This window comes from Lutjanus erythropterus, chromosome 23 (genome assembly GCF_056507025.1).
Source record: "Lutjanus erythropterus isolate fLutEry1 chromosome 23, fLutEry1.hap2, whole genome shotgun sequence".
NCBI lineage: Eukaryota > Metazoa > Chordata > Actinopteri > Lutjaniformes > Lutjanidae > Lutjanus > Lutjanus erythropterus.
Window position 1 is genome coordinate 28,001,365 of NC_139339.1, and position 12,714 is coordinate 28,014,078.

At 38.3% G+C, this 12,714-nt stretch overlaps 1 non-coding gene across 1 annotated transcript; it reads left to right on the forward strand.

Annotated features, from left to right (window-relative positions):
• Window positions 1-12,218: 12,218 nt before the first annotated feature.
• On the forward strand, window positions 12,219-12,300 carry trnal-aag (transfer RNA leucine (anticodon AAG)). Its single transcript has one exon. It is a non-coding gene; the product is annotated as a tRNA-Leu (tRNA).
• Window positions 12,301-12,714: the final 414 nt, after the last annotated feature.

The following is a 12,714-nucleotide window of genomic DNA, read 5'->3' on the forward strand; positions in this document are numbered from 1 at the left end:
CAGGCTTGCTTTGATATGTCGTGCTGCACAGGGTGGGGGTGTTGAGCGGGCTGATTAGAGGTTAGAGCAGTCATCAGAGGAGATGCTGATTGTGGGCTGCAGGGATGTGCGAACATCCAAACACAACAGTAACACCAAACGTGCGTCAGTGTCACGATCTGACAAACACAGAAACCTCTTGAGGTGTGTTCGAGTGAGCCTACTGATGTCTCCTATCATGTGATGTGCAGGAATTCAACCTCAGGACAGACAACATGGACAGATAAGTGAGTTGATTGGGTGGTGTATGTGTGTATGACATTGATGCACACAGATGAAAGACAGGGAGGACAAAATGGGGCATTAGTAAATGAGTGCAGGTGAGGCTGAGACATGAGGTTCAAATGAGTTTAAGGCTGTGCTGAAATAGAATCAAATGAAAGGCTGCTGCTGGTAAAAATAAAAGAGAAAGAGAAAGTGGAGGAACAGAGAAGAAAGAATGCTAAATGACAGGGTTATGGAAAAGTAACTCAGGGCTGAGCAGAGGCGGGGGGGGGGGGGGGGGGGTGGAGTGGTTGATGGTTGCTCTGGAGAGGTGCAGTGATTCATGATGTCACGTGGTGAAGACTGGGTGACTCATCCACCAACATCATCATGCAGCCACTGCAGAGCACCCAAACACACACACACACACACACACACACACACAGAAAAGTGCACACATCAGACATATGTATGTATACATACTGTACAGTGGCTGCTGGCAGCAGCTCACAGACATGCTCATATATACAAGACTCACACACACACATCGGCATCTGGATAATGACTTCTGATCATGTGACTTTGCTTTTGCATCTGATAATGTGTGTGACTTGTTTACATTTGGCCCACATTGTGATCACATTTCATTATGCATTAGTTAGTTAAAATTGGCGAAGTGGATTCACAAGATCACACATGAATCTGTCCTGCCAGGCTTCAAGTTATCCGTTTATGTCTGCACAACAAGTACCCAATCAGTGTCCTAGGAGGGACCACTGACAGCTACGGACATAGTTTAAGGTTTGACGACAGTGAGAAGAAGCATCCATGGAAGTGACTTGTCTCATACAAACAATGGCGGCTAGATACTGTGACAGCATCAGTCATATCAGAACTGGAGAGCATTTCTTCATTTAAAAAAAAGCAAAGAATGACACTGAGGCCTTTTCTCCATGGAAAAGATCGCTCTTCTCCCAACCAACTTTAGCAAGAATTTGATCTGATTGATTAAAGTTAGCACATGTTAGATATGATAGACTGATGGTTCATCCAATCACCTGCCAAATCTTTCTTGAAAGTACCTGCCCTTTTCCAAAGACTTTCAGAAACATGGATGTAGCCTCCCTGATGTCACCCATAGGTCTCTGAAGAGCTGTTTTGAAGCTCTCAGTGCGATGGTGCTGTTGTCACCATTTTGGCAGTGCATGACTCGTCTAACTCCCGGCCAACCCTACAATGGGCAAAGGGGTGGAGCTGAGCTTGCACCCCGTGACGGCACCTACCTGTCACTCACAGCTATAAATATATGCACTCTTATCTCACTAATGCTTGTTACTAACTCCACATCTTCTCTCTCCTTCAGTTTTGTGCTCAGCTTCTCTTCCACTTTCTACGGGTACTTTTGCCATCAGAGCTGAAGAGTCTGGATCTGTAGCTGCTCAACACCCATTGTTATTGGTGGTAGTTATGGTAGTCGCGTGAGTATCATCAGTATGTCCATTAATAAGGGTTACATGAAAGGTGCATTGTGCTACTGCAGTGGTAACCGTAACCATACCAAATCTTAACCAGAAACACCAAAAATGCAGCAAAATGGAAAAAGACATGTGGCTTATGACATGTGTTTGTAGTGTGTAGTTGCCTTATTAAAAAACCCAGCAGAGGGCCTCAAATACCACACAACAATAGAAGAATAGTGTTTTTTCTAGAGTTTTTTTTTTACTTAAACTTGTATTAAACAGTAGATAATTGCCATTTACTCTGTTTCTATTCTTTGGATAAGTTATAATTAAGTTTGTGTTTGACATTAAGAGCTGTAATAATCTATATGAATCAATCTGAGTTGGAAGCAGCTTTAAAAAAGAAGATTCAATTGTCTCAAAATTGTTTTCTAACAGACTTGAATATTTCAGTGTCCTAAATAACACAGTCCATTGCAAATCCTCCGCTACACTGTGAAAGTCCACCTTGAAAAAGGCAGCACTATCAAGTTAGCCACCTAGCAACAGCGTTGGTCTTGTCTGCTTCGTCTCAACCAAGATATCTCTGTCCTTCAGGAAGACCTAAGGGGATTATTGTTTGTCCTACCCACTGTAAATCAAAGTGTGATTGGTTAATTCACCTGTCACTTTCTAAATAAACACACAGGCTGTGGCCTTCTGTCCCATTGATGAAGACCTAACCAATGAGTGAAAAAAAAATCTGATTGGATAACTCAAACTTGCTGTTTCCAGGACAGTAAACCTTTCATTTCTTACACAATGTTGATATAAAAAAAATTAGGTTTAAATTACGATTAAAAGAAAATAACCCAATGTTTCATAATTCTAAGCCTTCTCTGAAGACCTAGAAGGCCCTCATGGTTTCCCTCTGTGCTACTCTATGTTCTCTTTACTCCCCTTCCCTTAGGCCTTATGTAGGCATCTTACTATTCTAATAAAGTGTCCTGTTAATAGCAGGAAGACACTGCTATTGACTTTAGACCGGGCTTTTGTTAATCAATGGTGCAATTGCTTTCTGCTCATCGTAAGACCAACATGACCATAGGCACATAGTAAATTCATTTCTACCTACACTACACTGAGAGAGAGAGCCCTAGAGCCCCCAAACAGTTTTTTGTATCAGGCTGTGAACATTTCTGCTATAAAGTTGGACATTTTAATAGTATGGTGCTCTATGGGGATTGATTCACTTTTGCAGCCAGCCTGAAGTGGCCATTGCAGGAACTGCAGTCTGGCTTCAGTTCTCAGTCCTGGAGGTTGTCACTGGAGCTGAACATTGCAGGTCTGTCAAGGGCTGAATTTCTCCACAGGCTGTTCTCCAATGAGAGAAATATTCTATATACAAACGTTTGTACCAAAACCAAAAACAAAAGAGCAAACAGCATATTGCATATTTTAGTCCTGGTCCTCAGTCTTTTAGGGTTTCATGTACATTGTATGTAGCCATCAAATAGTTCATTTCAGACCCTGTTGCGGCTGTTACAGGCCTCAGCTGAGATACCTGCTGATAGAAAATGTGTCCCATTTTACACAGGACAAAGGGACACAGGAGACGTCAGCTGTTGTTATTCAGCCGGCTGCTCTCTGTCTTTATTAAACAACTGAGCTACCAAAGAATTAATCTATCCTAGTACAAACAAACTGATGTCAACTCTTCTACAAAGCTTACTCTAACCAAACAGTTCAGAACACCATACTGGTGATTCCTTGTGCTGGAAAGGCTGGCGATGAGACAGAGTGCAGGCCGCCGGTGTTCAAATAGGCCTGGGGATCCGCCCCCTGACCAATCGTGCTGCAGCAATCATCATCATCATTATCATGCGCCACCTGTTCTCAATTCACGCTGGAGAGAGAGGAACACACACACACACTGGGGAGAGGAGACACTGCAGCAAAGGAAAACATACACAATCATAAATGACCCACAGGGCCACAACACATTATCTACTCACTCTCATGCTGATTGGAGGTCAGGTTTAGTTTTTTAAACACTGCTGGAGTTTCACAGGAAAACAGCGTTGCATAATCTCCCAAACAATGGAAGTGAATGGTGACCAGTTTTGGTGTAATCCAAGTCTCCTAAAGCCCCGACAAGCTGTTCACTTGTACGTGCACAACATCACGCCAGACACACGGTCCTTGTGGTCCAGACCTGTAGTAGAGTCATGTGCAGTCAGTCTGCTGGTATCCAAACTTAAGTTTTTCACTAATGACTGTATATTTCATTAATCTGAAGACATTTTGAGTTTGAGAAATAAATTACACTTCATAATTGTATTGACATTATCCTGTTTGACTATATTGCAAATTATAATATAATTGTACATGTAAAGTGTGTCATCATTAATTTAATTATGTATAATTACCTGCTGACAGGTGTGTTGCCTGTATATCTTCACATGCAGGTTTATGAAGTAGCTGTTCATGGGAACTTCCTCACTTATTCCGTCTGCTGTCTCCATGATGAAAACTTCCCCTCGACCCCCTCCTCCTTGCAGTCATCTTTTGCCCCCACTGTGGCGAGGCGTTTTTTTCCTTTGAAGTCATTTTCACATGTCCTCTTTATTACAGTGACAGTCCAACCCTCAGATAACGCGGCGTCAACAGCTCTCACTTTACCATTTCTTTGTTTTAACATGTGGGGCAAGAAGCGCACCCTTATATGGTATTATTGGGGCATTAATTATGCTAATTTACAAGTCTCATGCACGAGCACTCAAATATGCACAGGCAGATAATTTACACAGTTGTCTGAAGTTTCAAGCTGAATTTATATATAATTATATATATAAATAAAATATAAAATATTTGTGTTTTTGCTTTCAAGCAGATGCCAAATTAAGTGGAGATAGAATGCACATAGAAAAAGCACATAGAATAGATATAAAGTTAGGTGATGCAAATTACTAACAACAGGCATAAATGGACAAAATAGTAATAAAACACTCCTGTCTCAGGTATGTAGATTATTTTATTGATGCCACAAAATTATCTTAAGTGTCCTGACTATAACACCATCTATTATAATCCAGTGTCAAATAGAACTTTTCACTTAGAACTTCTGAACTTTGATTTAGAAATGAATGAATCATGACAACGGCAAGAAACAACACAATAAATCTTTAGTCCTACTCTTGTCTGTTTGACTCTGTCCTTGTTTCTCCAGTGTGGAGAGTGAGCATGTCACTTGAGCTGTCTGCATGAAACAGCAGCTGATTTCCCTCTTGCAGCAGTAGCACCGGTGTTAGGAAGTGCATCATGATTTCCACTGGACTCTTCATCACTGCTGCTCCTGTTGTCTGTACTCTCACTACTGCTGCTTTCATCACCTGGTATAGGTGTGTAGTCGTCATCACTATCCTCACTGTCACTGAGACAGCTGTCGTCACTTTCGACTGGTGGAACCCTGGTTTGAAGTCCACCAGCTCGCTTCCCATAAAACACTGATGCGTTCATTTTGTTCTGCTTAAAAATTAAGGGCAGAAATTGCATTTATATCCCAGCATGCTATTTTTATAATAATTAAAGAAGTTAACTAGAATGGCATTTCCTAAAGAAAATACGTGTGAGTGCTGAAAGCCATCTAAATACAGCACTGTTCATATGTAACCATTATGGCCGAATGTAAGGAATTTGCAACAAACAGAAATCTTCAAATAACTTAATAATAATAAGATGGTACGTATATTTATCTTAGCACAACTTACCTCATATTGGACATTTTCTCCAAATTTGCAGCCTCATTTCGTACATCTCACAATCAGAAGTGGTTGCTTCCATTAACCAGATGTACAGTGCATTCAGAAAGTATTCAGACCCCCTTCACTTTTTTCACTTTTGTTATGTTGCAGCCTGATGCTACAATCGTTTAAATTCTTTTTTTTTTCACATTAATCTACACTCAGTACCCCATAATGACAAAGTGAATATAGAATTTTAGAAATTTTTGCAAATGTATTAAAAAGGAAAAACTGAAGGTCCCACTCCAAACAGTCCTACGAGAAACCAGTGCTTGCAAAAGGTACCTAGGTAGGTATTGAATATGCATGAACTGGCATTGGGGGAATCCATACGGTATCATGGTTGCATTCTGAATGGAAGCAGTTTGAGGCAAATTCACATCAATAGGCATCAAGGGGTTAAATCTGATGTGGCATGATTGTATGAGTCCTATGTATGAAAAAAGTGAGAGAAAACAGAAGAAATTATATAAAAATATTCAAATGTTCTTGCATGAGGCCTGATGTGCCTCATTCACCAATGTTTTTGTAAGTTTGTTCATGACCCTTAGGCCTCACTTTGACCATTTTGGGCTTTTCCTGGTCTTTTTCAATTTTCTTTTGTTGTTTTTGTTTTTGTTTTTGATAATTTGGTCTGTGTTAATACTAACAGCATACATTTTGGTGACCCTAAATGTTCATTTTTTAAATTTCGAAATTGCACTTTTTCCTATTCACTGCCAGATTTCTGCCATTTTCTCATGTTTGGCATAAAGTGGAATCTGTAAATTCCTGGTTTCCTGTAAGGGCACTGTTGCTGTATAATGGAGCCAAAGAAGGCATTATTATGCCTGTCAGGTGTAAACCAGATGGGGGTTACATTGTTACTTCTGTGTGTGTGTGTGTGTGTGTGTGTGTGTGTGTGTGTGTGCCTGCGTGATGCCTGGAATTGTAGTTTTTCCACAGATTATCTTTAATACTTACGGAGCCCCTCTGGTGACATTGGATGAAAAAAAAAAAAATAATGCGTGGCCACGTATTAGTATCTCGTGGCCACGAGATAGTAATGCGTGGCCACACATTACTATCTCGTGGCCACGAGATAATAACGCGTGGCCACAAGATAGTTAATGCGCGGCCACGAGATAATTAATGCGTGGTCGCGAGATAGTTAATGCGTGGTCACAAGATAGTTATTGTAGTCATCCCATGCAGACTGTTGGTTTTATCATGGACAAGTTTGATTTAATTTCATTTTATTTTAATATAGGAATGAATTACAATGACATACTTCAGTCACTTGTGGCAAGGCATGGAGTAATTCTTAGCGAGAGACTCGGAGCCCCTATGGTGACATTGGATGAAAAAAAAAAATAATGCGTGGCCACGCATTACTATCTCGTGGCCACGAGATAATAATGCGTGGCCACGAGATAGTAATGCGTGGCCACGCATTATTTTTTTTCATCCAATGTCACCAGAGGGGCTCCGTAAATACTACTGGACCGATCACCCTAATTTTTTTTGTGCACTTTCATGATAATGCATTATGCTTATAGGTCAACCAGTTCTTGTGAAGGTGATATCTCAAGAACACTCCACGGGACTTTCTTCAAAGTTTACACAGATGTTCACTTGGACTCAAAGATGAACCTTTTTAAAATTTGGTGATCAAGGTCAAAGGTCAAGGTCACTGTGACCTCCTGTCCATCCTGTTCTTGTGAATGCAACATCTCAAGAACACAGAGAATGTCCTCAATTTTGAAACACTTGGTGGTCAAAGCTCAAAGGTCAAGATCGCAGTGACTTAACTAAACACATTTTTGGCCATATCTCAAGATTTGATCAGCTATGGCAGTGTCCAGAGATGGAAATGATATTGTGTAGGCAGTAGTTACAACCCTCCATACCTGTCTATCACAAAAACCAAAACAAACACTGGCTTTGTTTTTGAGATGAGCATTCAGTTTCTGCAGGTGCTGCTGGACTATAAATTAAGATTATTTAATCTGACACTACACTAAAAATAATGACGCATCAAAATCAATGTTATTATTCATCATTTACATATCCCAAGCTGTGATAATAAAATAAAATAAAATCCTCCTAACACTTTTTGGTGTGTTTTTTTTTCCATAAAGAACAACAGGAATATAATGTAACCAGACTGCCGTTTAAATGGTTAAAATTCTGAAAATGGTGAATATTTGGCATTACTGAGCAGACAAATGTTGGTTAAAAAAAAGTAATTCAGTTAAAGTGGAAAATAATAATAATGTATATTTTTTCTCTAAAAAAAAGTTATGCATTATTATGGTCAAGATCTCTTAGACTTAAAAAGTGAATACATATTAAAAATGATGATTTGTGATGTGTTTCTGTTGTGAGATTAATTATAAGCTATAAATAATCATGCTGCAAAGTAAAGTACTTATTTATTGTAAAGAGTATAATGGTTTGTAACATATTAAGAATAATTATAAAAATCATATTATTATAAATGAATATAATATAAATGGTGACAGGTAGTTGGGTGCCAGAATCTAAGAAATAATGGCTCAAGACTTACTATAGTTACTTACTATACTCAAGATACTATCAAAAAAACTGAAGACAACTTGCTGTGGTTAAACACAATAAGGAAAAAGGATTGGACTGAGGGGATCATCAAAAATGCTTATGTTTGTAGCACACAGTTCATATAAGGTAAGGTTAAATGTATTATTGTCTGTTGTAGGTATGGAGAAGATTGTCTATCTAAAGGTTTGTCAAGCTCACCTAATCAGAAAGGTGGGCATGACACCTGGGATACATGTGTAAGCCACAACAAAATAAACAAAATAAAAGGAAAATTCTCACACCTAGTGTTCTTATGAAACACAATAACATAACCAGTCACTTTTTGGATTCAAGCTTCTTCTCTTTTACAGAACTAAGGCAAGTTTACTTGGCTCGTAAACTCTTCTCAAGACTTGTTCAAAATATAACATTCCAGTAGCCATTTCTTTAGAATAATTTGCTAATCTTCAAATCTGCAGGCTCAAACGCACTAAGAGATAACTGACATGCGTCAGCTGATGCTCCTGTGGCGCACAGCAGATTTGAAATGCCAACACCACAAAACCAGTCGCATTTTGTGAAAAGGTCGCTGTTTACAGTACATGTATGTGTTTATTTGTATAGTATTATGGTAATAATATTGCCCTCTAAGGCAAAAAAAATCTTTAACTTTTTTCAGGTAGTCCACACCAGGGGCGGTCATTATTTTTCATGGGGGGGGGGGGGGCACATGAAAAACTGATCAGGCTGCTGCGAGCCAGACACAGATGATATAACGTCCTAATAAATGTCCAGAATAGAATAGTCAGAAATGTTCTATATAGGGCACTTCTGCTGTTGGTCATCCTTTCTGAATTGTCATGTTGAATTGTGGGATAATATTTTCTTGGAAATGTCCAAAACTTGATGTTGCACAGCTGCATACAGGTTGTAACAACAGTAGCAGCAAAAGTAGAAAAAGAAGAACATAAACAACATGGATGTACAGCACTGAGTGAATAAATATAAAAGATACAGTTCATTATCATCACCAATGAACAGAGGATTGACCCCTTTCAAAATAAAGGTCTGGTAATGGTTTAATGGTAAGCAAAATTCTACTGACTTTGATTGCTAGATTTCTAATTTTTGGTATTTCCATGATGGCCATGAAAACTTTCAGAAGACCACATCCAGCCCCAAGGCTGCATTTTGCTCAGGTCTATAATGACTAAATGGTGCATGATATTTATGATATTTTATTATTATTATATATATATTATATATATAATTATTATTAGGTAGCCAGGACATTAATTTAGAACAGTTTGAGAACGTTTTACAGCAGGTCACAAACCGAACACTAACATACACCAAGCAGAGACAGTGCCTGGACAGTTCACTATAGTTCATAATAATGCAGCACAGATACACACATCTCATAGAGGAGAGAGATCTAGCATTTCAAACAATAGGTGTACTTCACAACATGAGTGTCAGACTCAATGTGTGCGTATGGATGGTAACAAGTAGTCAAGAAGTGGTGGAAAGAGTACTGAAAATCTGTCCTCAAGTACAAATACTGTTACATTACTACAATATTACTCAATTACAAGTAAAAGTACTGGTGTTAGAAGAATACTTAAGTAAAAGTACAAAGTATTAACCATTGATTTTTAAAGCATTGCACCTTGTGGATGGAGATGGTCTGTGTTCCATGTGAAATTAAAATGTTATTGAAAGTTGTAAGGTACATAATGTTATGTGACTCATGTGACTTTTGTGTTGCGAGTCATGTCAGTGAAATAACATAGGTACAGAACCCCACATATGGTGTCATCCTAAACCTAGCCATGTTTTTGCGCCTAAACCCAAACCAAACTGCGACCACTTCACAAAGCTGATCGTATGTTAAAAAGGCTCTCTGGCTGTGTCAGATACAGCCATAAAGGACACCTTGTGCTTTAATAATCAGATGCTAACAAATTGTCAGTATGAAAGTGCTCCAGTCTTGAGACCCTGCCAAAACCAGTATGATGGCATGACTACACATCAGCATCCCGTTGACTTAAAGTCACGTTAGATTCAGGTGTATCCACTGGTGTGTAGTGATTGGCCACCAATGAGTTTTTTATTCATTTATTTCCATATTTATTCATGCATTTATATATGTTTATTAATTCATTTATTCATTGATATAGTCATTTCTCGTCCTACATAACAGCACAGTAACAAAATATGACTGTCATGTGTCAAGAAAACACTGCTGCTTCTCCAAGGTGAACATTTTCTGCTTTCTCACGTCATTGTTTCAATCTCTTTATTAATTCTGGAGTTATGGTTTTAGTCTAGTGCATAAAGTTCAATTACGAATAGGAAATATTAGAAAAAAACGCTGATGAGGACAAAATAAAAGAGAAATTTGAAAATATAATGACAAACATGATCATTGAATCAACCAATAACGCTGATTCCAATGATAACTAGAAAAATTGCATTTCCTGGCTGAAATGCAGTGGGAATGCTTAATGCTGAAAAGAATTTGAAAAAAGTGGCTGAAAACGCCATAACTGTAGCACAAAGTATGCAGAAGCAGTACAAGTTCAAAGTCGAGTACTGTAAAAAGTTGAAGACTGTAAAAAGAATAAAAGTTACAAAAGTTGAAGACTAATAGGCTAAAAGTGCTGAAAGAGCTGAGCAGAATGATGGTTGAATGGTTTCTGTAGCACAAAGTATGCAGGAGCAGTGCAAGTTCAAAGTTGAGTACTGTAAAAAGTTGAAGACTGTAAAAAGAATAAAAGTTACAAACGTTGAAGACTAATAGGCTAAAAGTGCTGAAAGAGCTGAGCAGAATGATGGTTGAATGGTTTCTGTAGCACAAAGTATGCAGAAGTAGTGCAATTTCAAAGTTGAGTAGGTTTTGAAAATTCGTCCCATAGACTTACATTGTAAAACTTAAAAAAAGTTTTACAGTGCAAAAAACTATAAAAGTGAAAAAGCCAAAAAGTAATAGCAGCAGTGTCCTAAAATGGCTGAACAGTATCTGTAGCACCAAGTATTTCAGTTTAAGTAGTAGTTTTTTAATAGCAGTAGTAATAATAGTTTTACAGTGTAGTAGTAGTCGTAGTAGTAGAAGTTGTAGTAGTAAGTAGAAGCAGCAGTAGTAATAGCAAAAGTAGTAGTAGTATTAGTAGAAGCAGGTTTGAAGAGTTCCATTGTAAAAATTGGTTAAAAAAAACAACTACTACACTTTAAAACTAATAATAGTTTTACAGTGTAGTAGTAATAGTACTAGTAGTAGTAGTAGAAGTAGTAGTAGTAGCAGAAGTAGTAGTAGTAGCAGAAGTAGCAGAAATAGTAGTACTAGTAGCAGAAGTAGCAGTAGCAAAAGTCGTAGTAGTAGTAGTAGTAGCAGAAGTCGTAGTACTAGTAGTACCAAAAGTAGTAGTAGTAGTAGAAGCAGAAGTAGTAGTAGGAGAAGTAGTAGAAGTAGTAGCAAAAGTAGTAGTAGCAGAAGTAGTAGTAGTAGTAGCAAAAGTAGTAGTAGTAGTAGTAGAAGTAGTAGTAGTAGCAGAAGTAGTAGTAGTAGTAGCAGTACTAGTAGTACTAGCAGAAGTAGTAGTAGTAGTAGCAGAAGTAGTAGTAGTAATAGTAGCAAAAGTAGTAGTAGTAATAGCAAAGGTAGTATTAATAGTAGCAGAAGTAGTAGTAGCAGAAGTAGTAGTAGTAGCAGAAGTAGTAGTAGTAGTAGTAGCAAAAGTAGTAGTAGTAGTAGTAGAAGTAGTAGTAATAGTAGTAGTAGTAGCAGAAGTAGTAGTAGTAGTAGCAAAAGCAGTATTATTAGTTGCAAAAGTAGTAGTAGTAGCAGAAGAAGCAGGTTTGAAGATTTTCCCCATAGAGTTCCATTGTAAAAATTGGTTAAAAAAAGTTTAATAGTGTAAAAACTATAAAAGTGAGAAAGCTCAAAAGTAATACCAGCAATGTCCTAAAAAAGCTGAACAGTATAATAGTTGAATGGTTTAAATAGCATAAAGTATGAAGGAGTTGAAACATGTTAAAAAAGGTACGGAAGTAGAATAATAATAATAATAAAGAATAGAAGAACAATAGTGGGAATGCCTTAAGCATTCCCACTAATGAACAATCAACATTCTCAAGTTGTTGTTTATAGTACACCGAAATAAAATAATTTGTCACGTCGCCCTTTTATAACACTGGTAGCGTGGCCGAGCGGTCTAAGGCGCTGGATTAAGGCTCCAGTCTCTTCGGGGGCGTGGGTTCGAATCCCACCGCTGCCAACTTCTTTTCCCTCTTCGAGTTTGCCTTTTGCCAAAACTACAATAACGGGATACCCTCTAAACCGCATTCCTTTTCCATATACTACGCACGGCATATGTAACTCGTTACTTCCCCCCTTCTTCTGTCCTGCAGGTAGTGCTGATGTCGCTAGGCCTGAGAGCAAGCATCACTGGGCAAATGTTTTCGATTTCTATTCGGCAACCCGGAAGCACTTATCCCCTAAACCCTAACCTTCAAATTAAAGTGACAATGTATAAAGTCACTTTTTTGCAGCTGGGATACATACTTTAAAAAAAGCTACAAAGTGCGTCTGTGTGTGTGTGTGTGTGTGTGTGTGTGTGTGTGTGTGTGTGTGATTGAGAGATATATATATTCTAATGGATAACTCAATGATTTTAAAAGGTAATTGATCA